At 38.6% G+C, this 12418-nt stretch overlaps 1 protein-coding gene across 4 annotated transcripts in view; it reads right to left on the bottom strand.

The window, feature by feature from the left end:
- gng12.L (guanine nucleotide binding protein (G protein), gamma 12 L homeolog) overlaps window positions 1-4753 on the bottom strand; it is a 40632-nt gene extending 35879 nt beyond the window's left edge. Inside the window, exon 1 of one of the 4 annotated variants that reach the window (XM_018256907.2) lies at window positions 4569-4753. The gene's annotated coding sequence lies outside the window, so the exon portion shown is untranslated. 4 annotated transcript variants of the gene reach the window in all.
- Between the last annotated feature and the right edge of the window lie 7665 nt (window positions 4754-12418).

Here is a 12418-nt window from a genome sequence, read left to right as displayed (position 1 = left end):
GGGCCAGGCCAAGGTAGTTTGGCACCCTAGGCAAGAGCTTCAATTAGCGCTCCCCCCCCCATCGAGCATTACCATTTCCCACCTTACCATGACAATGTTTAAATGAAAGCAAGAAAGTGTACAACACATTAATGAATGAAACTTTTCATTTATATAAATATGTAATGTTAACAAAAATAAGGTAAGGGTCAAATGAAGGGTTCACTTAACACCAGTACTGGAATGTCCACAACATTTTCCTTTTAACACAACTCCTATGAAAATAATGCAATAAGCTAAAACCTTCTCAGCGATGAGGTAGTCCTTCCACTACCAGCCCTCCCACCTTTGAGGTAGCTTAATATGTAGCTTCAGAGTTTTCAACCAATCCTTCTGCCACATCCATTAAAGGGGTGGTTCACCTTCAAACAACTAGTTGGTTTCAGATAGATCACCAGAAATAACGACTTTTTCCAATTACTTTCTATTTTCTATGTGTGACCGTTTTTCTAATATTGAAGTGTAAAATGTAATTTCTCTCCTTCTGAAGCCGCTCTGGGGGGGGGGGGAGTCGCCGATCCTGTAAACTGTTCTAAATTGATACATTTAGTTGATACATTTCTTATCTTTGTCCCTGCTGAGCAGAATCTCTGGGTTTCATTACAGGCAGCTGTTAGAATTGATACAATAGTTGCTAATACTCCAGAGATGCTGCTGAGAATATGTATCAACTAAATGTTGCAACATTGTAACAGTTTAGAGTCTGCACCTGAATTACTGAGCTGTCAGACTCAAACACCAGAGACAGGAACATTCAACTTTACACTTAGATTTTGGAAAAATGTAAAAAATAAATAATGGAAAGTAATTGAAAAAAGTCTTTATTTCTGGGGAACAATCTAAAAACAACTGAATTGAAAAAAGTGTTTGGAAGGTGAACAACCCCTTTAAACTGCCCCCCTGTACCAGCAGCCAATCATACTGCCCCCCTGTGCCAGCAGCCAATCATACTGCCCCCTGTGACAGCAGCCATCCATCATACTGCCCCCCCTGTACCTGTGCCAGCAGCCAACCACAAGCCCTAAAAAAAACACTGAATGATATAAGGAAAACATGTTAAATGAGAACCATAGTATCAGTGGAGTAAATCTGAATTTGACACTTTTGTGCTTAGCTAAATGCAGCACTTCCAACCATTCCAAGGCATAAAGTAGATTTATTATGAGCACCACTGGGCACATACAGTATAACAAGCTTGGAGAAACATGGGAGCAGTACCTGTACTGGGAGAAGCAGGGCATATGCTCCCCATGTTTTACCAAGAAAACTATCTGCTGCGTGATTGCATCGACGTCACTGACTTGCGCACGCTACGCAAGACGCGCTGCGCCACCGGAGTCTGGACAGCTCTTAAGCTGTAGTGCTAAGTGGCCGGCAAGAGGGAGAGGGTGGGTGGAAGTGAGGGGGAGGCGGGAGGTTATGCCCAGCGGCCAGAGTGCCATGAATACCATAAATAAAATAAATAATGAAAAGAAAAACTGAAAAAAAACCTGAACAAATCTTTTTTAAAGTGCGCCCCTCACTGATGGCGCCCTAAGCAGCTTGCCTACTCCTAGTTCCAGCCCTGATAGGGAGCATATTATTGACCTGCTTTTGCCACATTTTCAGTGTGGGAGCTCTGGGCCCCATCCGGAGGTGTCAGATTCAACAGACCATTTTGCTGTGGTATGGACTTTGAGCTGGTCTGTCCATCATAGCTGTCAATGCAGTGGGTAAGAGAGGACACAGTTCCTGCTCATTTCCATTCAATCAGGGCATGGTTTAACCAAGCAAATCATAGGTATTAATAGTTGTGTGTGAATGGCCACATCATATCCTGTGTCCTTAGAAAGTGCATGGGAATCGATATTTTTACAGGTATGGGGCCTGTTATCTAGGGACCCATACCTGTTTATCATATTTTCACTTTCTTGTGTTAGTGGCCCTTTAACAAAGCTTCAAGTCTCTCTGTATGAAAAATATATGAAATACAACGCAAGAGTATGGAAGGATGAGATGGATCAATCAACTGGAAGCGTACCATATGGGTACCTTTCAAATGACAGGTATTTCTTATTTTTTGCTGGAACATAAACATGTGAAATTTTCCTGAACGTATCAGAATAGGTATAGCCGATATTTGTCATTTTACATTTGCCAACATTAAATTAAATTTAAACTAGATTAGATATGCTCCGACAGTTTAGGAATTTGTATTTTTTTTTTTTTAAATATGGCCAAAATAGATTTAAAATAGTTTACTACTGGCTCATAAACAGTAATTATATAAACATTGCTCCGATATAAAAAAAAAATGTGAGAATATATCTATATACTTTTCTACAATAAAACCCTTCATGTCAACCATCAATAAGATGAAAAGGAAATGTGTAGGACTTGGAAGAGCCCAAGCATGAACCCCAGGGCAATGGAACATGACAGGCTTTTTAATACTTTCATTTAAGACTCTTAACGTCATTGTAATTTAGTATTTTACACTTGTTAAATATTAAGTAATACTAATATTCGCAGTTAACGGTCGCGAAGCATGGCTCCCCACTATCATTGCTTTTAAGTGAAAACTTACTACACCTAAAGGTAGAATTTATTTGTATATACTGGCAAAAATATGAAGTGAACAACATTGAACTGGTTATTCTTTATTTATGCAGCACTATATGAATATTACACAGTGCTTTACAAACATAATAGAACATTCATATTAGTTGCTACCCCAGTGAACCCCAATCTAAGCCCCTATTATATTGACATTGTGGGCGATTTCAACATGAGCCAAGTAACCTGCCTGTATATATTTGGAACATGGGAAGAAACTGGACTACACGATAAGCAAATTTAAATTTTGTGTCAGTCCTTACAGCACAGATCAGCTACAACAAGCCTGCATGATATAATTCAAGGTTAAAAACTTGCAATCCGTGGAACAACCTTCACTTCAAGACAGCATGAAGGGAGAAAAACATTACAAAACAAACAAAACAGTCTATGAAAGCAGTTCCTGATTTTCCCTATTGAAGCTTTGTTAGCTCTGCCAGTGACACCAGCCACATAAATATTACTTGATTAAAGGGTCGTTAAGTAACAACACTTTAAAAGCTCCTGGTTTAATTAGACGTTTCTAAAAGTACTACAACTATTCTACTGTAGGCATTACATTTTACATTTCTAGTTTCTTGCTGCAATATACATTACTCCTCTTCTGCAAAACAACAATCTATAAAACCGAGCGGAAGATGAGTTATGCTAAGGAGAACACTCTAGAGACTCTTAATAACAATCAACAGGGCAGTGCTTACGGTTGTGATAGTGCTCTTAGATAAAATACATACACAAATTTTATTGCATTTAAAGGAAAAGCAATAATACTGACAACAAAGAGTGCTGGCCATGGCCAATAATCTGCTTGTAATTAAACCTCCCAGTATAAGACTTGACTAATTCCAGAAGGATAGAGTTAACCATTTGGGTGCTCAGAGAACATGCGATGGAGAGTTATCTGGCGAGACAGATATGACCGATCATGGTCACCTAATTATGATTATAAGACAGACAAAAAAGTAAATAAAAAGAATCAATGCTGACACCAATAGGTTAATATATTCAGTGACTGAAGGGGTATGTACATCGATAAACTGCTGAACAGAAGATTTGGATAAAATACAACACTGGCACTGAATAAGAATCTTCAACACAAACACAGGCACCTGCAATTTCAAGTTTGAAGGAAAAAATATCAGATACTTATTACTTAGTACCATATGACATTATAGCAGATGAATATATTGTTACTTTAAAGGGCATAGAAAAGAAAGGGGGCATGAAAGAAACAAAGCCGCTTCTCTATTAGCCGTCACCCAGGTGTCAATGAAAGCGTTCATTATAGTTGAAGAATTTCAATAAATGAGATGTATGGCAGCTACCAGTGAGGCTGCAGTGCAGTTCAGGTCACACAGTACTACTATACATGTGCGCACAGAGATGTCCTGCCAGTGGCCCTACAGCTGTTCAACTACAAAGCCCTGCTTCCCATACAAGTAAGGCAATTGCTGTACATGATCATGTGAAGAGGCTGCAGGCTGGACATCCTTGGTTTCCACGTTTCTTCAAATTGTAGCTCCTCAACTACAGCTCTCAGCATTTCCAGACAGATACATTCTAGTGCAGCTTTAAGTATCACTTGGTTGGAGATTCCTGCACATACGTACAAGGGCAGGAGAAGAACAATGTGGCCCCCACAGTAAATAAAAGTCACATTCAGCCCTTAAGAAAGGAGTAAAAGTAGCCACTTCCTATTTCCCATTGGTTTATCTCCCGCACTGTGAAATGTAAAGTAACCTGTTTGCCTACAAGTAAGAAAGTCAGCCTTGTCCCCAAATGGTGTGTCTCTGTGTGACAGCTGCCAGCGCTCACACACCCTCAGAAACCCGCACACCTTTCCTCCATAGGCAGTTCCAGAGTTTCTCAGAGCCTCCCCTCCCTTCTTCATGAGGAGCAAAGCCGAAAAGCAATGCTGGGTCCCATCTCCTTACCTCGCTCTGTTCCCGCACTATTAGCTCGAGACACCACCGCACCACCCTCCGGTTTCCCCTGGGTTCGAATCTCTCCGCTGACCTCTCACCCGGCCGCGCCTCGGTCTCACTCCGCCGTTGCTAAGGCAGTGAAAACCCCTGGAATGCTGGGATGGATCGTGACGTCAGAAGAATCCTCCAGGGAGTCCCGCCTTCTTGTCTCGACAGAGTGGGCGGGATTAACAAATAGGTGCTCTGGATCGGCAGGGACAGGGGATTATTAGTGGGTCCTGATTATTTAGTTCTTGTTAAACTGCCTCATCCCCTAGGAGTTATATTGACACCTGTGGATTGGACTGGATCCTTGGTATTTAGACGTGGGAGTAGCAGATCTTTAAAGTATTTTTAGTTGAAAACTTTAAATTAGCGCAGCAATGTAGAGGGAACAGCCTGGCAGCAACTTCTCCTTCCTTAAGAGACAATGGCGGAGGAGTGAGCTAGTTCTTCAATTTATAGAGCATTGACTTGAAAAATACTTATCTCTGCTGTTTAGTCTCATAATCCGATGTATGTCCCTTTAATGACCCATATTCACAGTGGGTTTGTGGGGCAGTTGAGTGCACTTCAGGTTTAGGTACTGAAGTGTGTCATGTTTTCTAATGCTGTAGTGCACATATTTTGCACTGTATTCAAATGAACAATTCTTTTTTGTTTTCCCTTTTGAAAGAGAGTCTAGGAAAACACAATTCAAAACACTGATAAAATCAAACCCTTTTTTTGATTGCTTATAGTGTATTTTGAAGCGTCATTAAATGCATATTTCTCAATTGTGTGACATCCCACTGTCCTTTTATACACAGAAAGGAAATTTTGGTCAAACTTACTCTCAATTCATCATCTGTTAAAAATCACATGGCAATGCCAATGTCAATAATGCTTGAACTACACTAAAATACAACATAAAATCACATAAAGCTTTATTTAGACTTAGGGTTGCCACCTGGCCGGTATTTTACAGGTAAAAATGATGGTTGAGCCCAATGTTATTAATAGGGAAAAAATATAAATATATAGGAAAGCTGGTATTTTTTCCAGAAAAGGTGGCAACCCTAGTTAGACTACACCTTGAAAAAACGCTTGAAGCTAGGCAAACTTTTGGGAATTCTTCTTGGAAAAATTACACAGAAGAAGTAAACGGAATTACTTATACCAAAGAATGCAGTGGTGAAATTACCCATCAGCAGGGGGTGGCCTGGTAAGGACCCACATTGCCCTGGCACCTTTGCTGCAGCCTGCACTCGTACCATCAAGCCATGTATTTGCAGGTGCTATGGGAAGGGGTATATAGTGAATAAAGTACCCCCTATTGTAAAATATAAGGCTATTATAAGTTACCGAGGAGTTTCATGACCATATAAAAACACGAGGCCGAAGGCCGAGTGTTTTTATACAGGTCATGGAACTCCGAGGTAACTTCTAATATCCTTATATTTTACAATAGGGGGTACTTTATTTATTATAATACACAAGTTTCAGTGAGTCATGTGACAGAAATGACATCAGAACTCACCGTTTATAACTGATGACTTCAGAACTCACCGTTTATAAGGATATAATTTACAGGATATTCAAGGCTTTTGTGTATTATATGGTAATACATCATGGAGGGGGGGGAGCAAAAATCTTTGAAAGTTAAGTCATGCCACTGAAAGGATGATCTGTTAAGTAGGACTGGCATTCCCATGTTTACTTTAGAACCCATAGAACGGATACAATTATGTGCAAATATATACAAGGTCAATAAAACACTGAAAGTTCGTAGGAAAGTTTTTCCACTGTATCCGAACAAAAAGATTGCCTTGACAAACTGCAAGGAGTTTTTCTGAAAACTCATTACTGAATGATGAACCAAGACTAAGCAGAATAACAGACAAGCAGCAATAGGTAGTATAGGGATATCTAAGGAGCCTGGTTTCCACAGTCGGGGTATAGCATTCTGTATCATAAGAGGCTGTAAATTATGATCTATTTATTATTCATTTTCAAAACAGGTTTCTTTTAGCAAGGTATTTAGGATGGTATTGGCATAGGATTACACATGTCATTTGGATATCTGTTTGTAATCTATACCTACAGCAATTATGTAAATGGAAAATGGTGCATGCCTTAAGCAGGGCCAGTTAGAGATAGGGATCTTGATGTAAGATATTAAAGGAGTGGTTCACTTTTAAGTTAACTCTCAGTATGTTATCGAAATGCTCATTCTAAGCAACTTTTAAATTGGTCTTAATTTTTTCTTTTTTATGAATAGATTTTGAATTATTTGCCTTCTCCTTCTGACCATGTCCAGCTTCCAAATGGGGGGTCACCGACCCCATCCATAAAACAAATGCTAGTTTCTATATGACTCATCTTTCTATTCAGGCTCTCTCCTATTTATAATCCCGTCTCTTATTCAAATCAATGCATGGTTGCTAGGGTAATTTGGACCCTAGCAACCAGATTGTTAAAACTGCAAACTGGAGAGCTGCTGAATGAAAAGCTAAATAACTCAAAACCACAAATAATAAAAAAAAAGGAAAACCACTTGTAACGTCTCAGAATACTACTCTCTACATCATACTAAAAGTGAATTTAAAAGTGAACAGCTCTGCTCTATTTATGTGCAAATTTCTATCAGTGTGTTAAAAACTTTTTTTTTATATTTTGGGATGGTTGCATGATACAAGTTAGTTGAGTATGCACTCATAAAACTAAGTACTTTATCACATATCAATGATGCTCATAGGGACATGTTCATTATCTGGACAGGTATAGATGTTTTTTTTTATCTCAGTGTAAAGTTATGATGATAGCATCTCTGCAGAGGTAGCTAAGTCAAATAGTCCCAACCATGGGATGTTTTGTCCCCATCCTTAAGGGATATGTTTGTAACCTTATAATGTTGTGTACAGGTATAGAATCCGTTATCAGGAAATACGTTATCCAGAAAGCTCAGAATTATTGATGAATGTATCCCATAGACTCCATATTATACAAATTATCCAACTTTTTAAACATGATTTGCTTTTTACCTGTAATAATAAAATAGTACATTGTACTTGATCCAATCTAAAATAGCATTAATCCTTATTGGAAACAATCAGTGACAAATAGAAGATTTCAGATAGTAAATTTTTTCACTTTTCTTATACAAAAAAGTGAAATTTACCTCCCCTGAATTTGTTTTCCTCCATTTTACATAATGTTTTGTGGTCCCACCTATATATTATGCATAATAGATTTCCCTGATTTTAAATTATTTTCTGGTCCCCTGAAAAACAAAATAATGCTTGTTCTGCTGTACTTTTGTATGAGTTTTTTTGTCTCTTACTCCCTCTCTATATTTGCCCTGCATGCTGGATCTATTTAGTTTATATAGTTAAAAACAAATTATAAGTAGGCATAATCTTTAAAAAGGAATAGTTAACATTATTATACTGCAAGCATATTATTTAAGCAAATAAAGTGTAAAATGCAGTGTGGGCTGTTATACTTCTTGCTGCAGTTAAGGCATTTTTGTAGATCAGCACAGTTCCCACTTCTAAGTTCTGTACAAATGCAAACATTTAAAGCAGGAATATTCGATAAACACAGAAGTCATTGCACTTATACTTAACTTTATACTTATGGGAAAACAAACATAAGATAAACCCTAATTATAAACAAGCTAGACTTTCTCTTTCAGCTTATGTTCAGAAATCCCTATAATCAGTAAGATATATATGTAATGCTTTCTTTGATGTAGCATTTTTCGAATGGTTGCTGTGCAAACACTTTAATGAGGGAAAAGGCATTTAGTAAACAAATTTCTTACTATTTGCAAAGAAAATATCAGCTCTCTGAAATTGTAACCCTACTCTATATTTCTCAAGAAAATGTGAATAATTAAATTCTGCAAATCAAAAGGCCTATTGCACATAGGGTGTTTTGCAGCTGAAGGATAAACAGTAAGCAGTCTTTGAGCCTCTAATTTACATCAAAGCACTCCACCTGTCATGGCTAGTGACCTGCAAATTCCACTGAAGTAAACAACAGGCTGAATGACTGAAATTAGTTGCTTCACCACTGGTGTCATACTCCTAAGGGTTAGGCCACACTGGGCGTTTTGGGGAGATTTGGCCGCCTGGCGATTAATCACCTCGTCTTTGCGGGACCAATCTCCCCAATCGCCTTCCCTGACTCTGCGCCGGCTAAAATGAAAAAAACGCCGGCGCTAATCACACGACTTCGGGCAACGAATTGTCGTGTGTGATTAGCGCCAGCATTTTTTCATTTTAACCGGCACAGAGTCAGGGAAGGCGTTTGGGGAGATTGGTCGCTGCAAAGACGAGGCGAATAATCGCCAGGTGACCAAATCTCTCCAAAACGCCCAGTGTGGCCTTACCCTATAAGACTGTAACAGAAAAAGCTATAAATATGCACATCTAAGCTCACATGTTACTACAAAAATGCACAGTACAGTATATGCCCAAAAGTCTTCAGCTGGAACCAGTTTATGGCCACACACAAGCGTCACCATACGCAATGCCAAGTATCAGAAGGAGTGGTGTGAAAATCACTCTTGTTGAACTCTGAAGAAGTTAAAGCATGTGAAGTGGAGTGATGAATTGCCCCTTCCCATCTGGCACTCTGACAGACAAGTCTCGATTTGATGAAGGAAAATGGTACCAGCCTCAATGTGTAAAGGTGGTCATACACGGCTCGATAAAAGCTGCAGACAGACCAAGTCAACAGCTTATTGGCCTGTGTATGGGCCCTCCGACAGGCTTCCCCCGAAAGTTGGGCGGATGTCGATCAGGCAGGATTAAAAATCCCATCGGATCGCGGACCAAATCGGTTAGTTGATGCAGTCCAACGATCTGACCGCCCCTATTTGCAATGCTGACTGTGTAGCATGCCTGATCCCCACCATCACTGCCTCACCTCATTAACACTCCTGTAGCAGCAAATCCCATGAAAAAATGTTCCAAATCTAGTGTTAGGATATGGTCTATCATGGGGCTGAACTTGGCCTGCTGAAAATGCAGGCTGAGAATCAGTCCCTTCCCTGGCATGCACCTAGAAGTCGACCCATTGCCATGGGCTGGGTGCAGGCATACAGGAGAGTTTGTATTTTGGCATCAAAATCCCCTGCACACAATGCAATGGTTCTGGGTTCCCTTGGTTTCAGAATTAGATGTTGGACAAGCAGGTGCCCAAACGCTTTTGTTAATATATTGAATTTGTCACTGGAGATGGTAAAATTAAGATTGTATTCGATATCTATAAAAAAAATCATCATTTAGAGTACAAAATCTGGTATGTTATATCTAACAACTTTCTCCAGTACATTGCAGAATAAGTTGTGGTTCAATTAAAAAATTGTCTTTGTTCCCTTGTAGGAAAGCAAGGACCTGACCAATGAGAATACTTCAGCACTGACCATGATCCAGAGGGACTCAAAGTTAACTGAAAATGTCAAATGAGCACATTCTGCTGAACAATATCAGCATTGTATTAATGAGACAGGTCTTCAGCAAGTAGGGCTTTATTGAATTGAAGACCTTTGATGGCATAAATCAATCAGATGCTAGAAAAGCAATCTACAGTCAGATCAAGGCTGAGGAGAAGCATAGTAACTTTTATTACTGCAATTTTTTTGACAAAAAAAGATAATTATAAAATACTAAATTACCTGTGGTAATTTATAAGACATTTTAGTGAAGCATGCATATTTCTTAGAGATGCAACATGTGGTTTAGCCATAAGATAATTTTAGTTCACTAATGTGATAACATTGCAGTTACAGTACGTTCTAGGCTAGCTTGGCAGAACTAGATATTGATATCAATAGGGACAGAATTATTATTATTACTTCAGGCATAGTGTCTCTCACACAGAGTGTCTGATGAGGCAGTGCAGGAATGTTGTGGGCCCTATTTATAAATAAATTAAAACAAAATATTTACACTGGCGCTATCATCACATAATTACACATTTTTATTATTTTATTTAAACGGAAACTGGCTCTGATATAATCAGGCAACTAATTGGTAGTGTTTATAATATTGATTTTTATAATATTTATAGTTCCCCTTGAATTTTCAACACAAGCTTTAATAGTATTGTTATTTTCTGCCACATTAGAGGTTTAGGTCTCATATATTTATATAGTTAATGAGTTTACTGCATCTGCTTACTTTTCTCTTAATTAAAGCCCACGCCGTATGTGGCATATTGGTGGCAGGTAAATATTTAAAGGCAAAATCTGCCTAACAACACAAATGCCAGGCTCATTTATGCAGCTTCTGAAAAAATTAGCCTATGACTATGTACTTTTATTTAGATTATAATATCACTTTAAATTGGATCTAAATTCCCAATATATGTTGTAGATTTGTTCACATCTGTCCCTATGTCAGATAAAGTAAAAGTGCTAAACATAAACCAGATTTACCAGTCACCATTTTCTTAAAGGAGAATTAAACCCTGAAAATGGTGGTCTTGGACTGGTATGGAATGCCAAAACATAATGTGCAGCATTTTCTAACCTACTTTGTTAAATTTTTGTTCTCATTTTTAAATGCAATCAGCGCGAGCCTTATACCTCTGTTTTATGGACTTTTCTCCTTTGCCTATGTTATGGTAACCACATCGAAATGTCAAAAACATGCACTCAGATGTTATTTCCTAGTAATGATGTATGTAAATGGAAGATACACCATACAGATAAATAAAACCTATTTTCCTTTTTCCGTTTACAAAGAGACTATCATCAAAACCAAATATTTCTCTTGTCCAGACTATCTATTGATATAGCTAAATATAATGTAATATATATAAGGCCAACTATAGGAAATTTACTTAATGGAAATATGGATACTAGAAAATGAAAACAGTAATAAGCTGATAAGACTGTAACATAGTAACATAGTAACATAGTAAGTAAGGTTGAAAAAAGACACATGTCCATCGAGTTCAACCTTTTTTTTTTTTTTTTTTTATTAACTACCTATCTGCCAGTTGATCCAGAGGAAGGCAAAAAAACCCATCTGAAGCCTCTCCAATTTGCCTTAGAGGGGGAAAAATTCCTTCCTGACTCCAAAATGGCAATCGGACTAGTCCCTGGATCAACTTGGACTATGAGCTATCTCCCATAACCCTGTATTCCCTTACTTGCTAAAAAGCCATCCAATCCCTTCTTAAAGCTATCTAATGTATCAGCCAGTACAACTGATTCAGGGAGAGAATTCCACATCTTCACAGCTCTCACTGTAAAAAACCCCTTCCGAATATTTAGGCGGAACCTCTTTTCTTCTAATCGGAATGGGTGACCTCGTGTCAGCTGGAAAGACCTACTGGTAAATAAAGCATTAGAGAGATTGTTATATGATCCCCTTATATATTTATACATAGTCATCATATCACCCCTTAAGCGCCTCTTCTCCAGCGTGAACATCCCCAATTTGGCCAGTCTTTCCTCATAGCTAAGATTTTCAATACCTTTTACCAGCTTAGTTGCCCTTCTCTGTAACCTCTCTAATACAATAATGTCCTGTTTGAGTGATGGAGACCAAAACTGTACAGCATATTCTAGATGGGGCCTTACAAGTGCTCTATACAGTGGAAGAATGACCCCCTCCTCCCGTGACTCTATGCCCCTTTTAATACAGCTCAAGACCTTATTTGCCCTTGATGCTGCTGACTGGCATTGCTTGCTACAGCCAAGTTTATCATCTACAAGGACTCCAAGGTCCTTTTCCATAATGGATTTGCCTAGTGCAGTCCCATTAAGGGTATAAGTGGCTTGGATATTTTTACATCCCAGGTGCATGACTTTACATTTATCA

Source organism: Xenopus laevis, chromosome 4L (genome assembly GCF_017654675.1).
Source record: "Xenopus laevis strain J_2021 chromosome 4L, Xenopus_laevis_v10.1, whole genome shotgun sequence".
Taxonomy (NCBI): domain Eukaryota; kingdom Metazoa; phylum Chordata; class Amphibia; order Anura; family Pipidae; genus Xenopus; species Xenopus laevis.
The sequence above is the reverse complement of the archived record's forward strand: the minus strand, read 5'-3'. Positions and strand labels throughout refer to the sequence as shown.